Below are 759 nucleotides of genomic sequence, written 5' to 3' on the forward strand. Positions count from 1 at the left end.
TCAGCATGCACACATGGACATTACATGGCTCATACACAGACTGTCTGATTACTGTGTTCAGATGGAGGCTTGTATGTATGGATGTACATTGACCACAGAGGAAAAGGAGCTGGAGTCTTTATCTTGTAATGATCCAGAGCAGGAGGAGACATGGAGAAAATATTTCATCATGTGTTTTCTCCATTTGATATCAGTTCTGCTGTGAGACACACACTTTCAGTCTTTGACTCTCAAGCTGCACAAACAAATGTCACAGCAAATAAGATGAAGACACAAAGTGGAGCTAACCAGCCAAGATATCCCACAATGCACCAACAAAGGCAGAGAAGAAGAAGACTGCAGCTGTGAACAACTCATGATTGAAATGTTTCATGAGGAAGGAAACACACTCAACACATTAGTGAGAGCTCAGTGAAACACAGTGAGTTTTGGTGAGAAACACTGAGTGTGAACACAACTTGTGTTTGTTACAAGAAAACTCCACAGGACGCTTTAAGAAAGAGGCTGTGCACAAGTTTTAACAGGTGGCACAGCAGCAGTGACTGGATGAAGGATTTCTAATAGAAATGATGTCATCACAGTGACAAGATGGATCAGGATCTCATGATAAATGACATTCTGTACTTTTCTACTCTTCAGACAGATCAGCTGTGACACAGATTCACTGTTGATCAGTCGAATCATGTGGAATAAAGCAGCCGTCCTCAGGATGAGTCCTGAGCTCCATCAAACCTGTCGGGACATTTTTATTTGACTTCA

This window comes from Seriola lalandi, unplaced genomic scaffold (assembly GCF_002814215.2).
Source record: "Seriola lalandi dorsalis isolate HSWRI2012SDOR001 ecotype SW California unplaced genomic scaffold, Sedor1 jcf7180002054887, whole genome shotgun sequence".
NCBI lineage: Eukaryota > Metazoa > Chordata > Actinopteri > Carangiformes > Carangidae > Seriola > Seriola lalandi.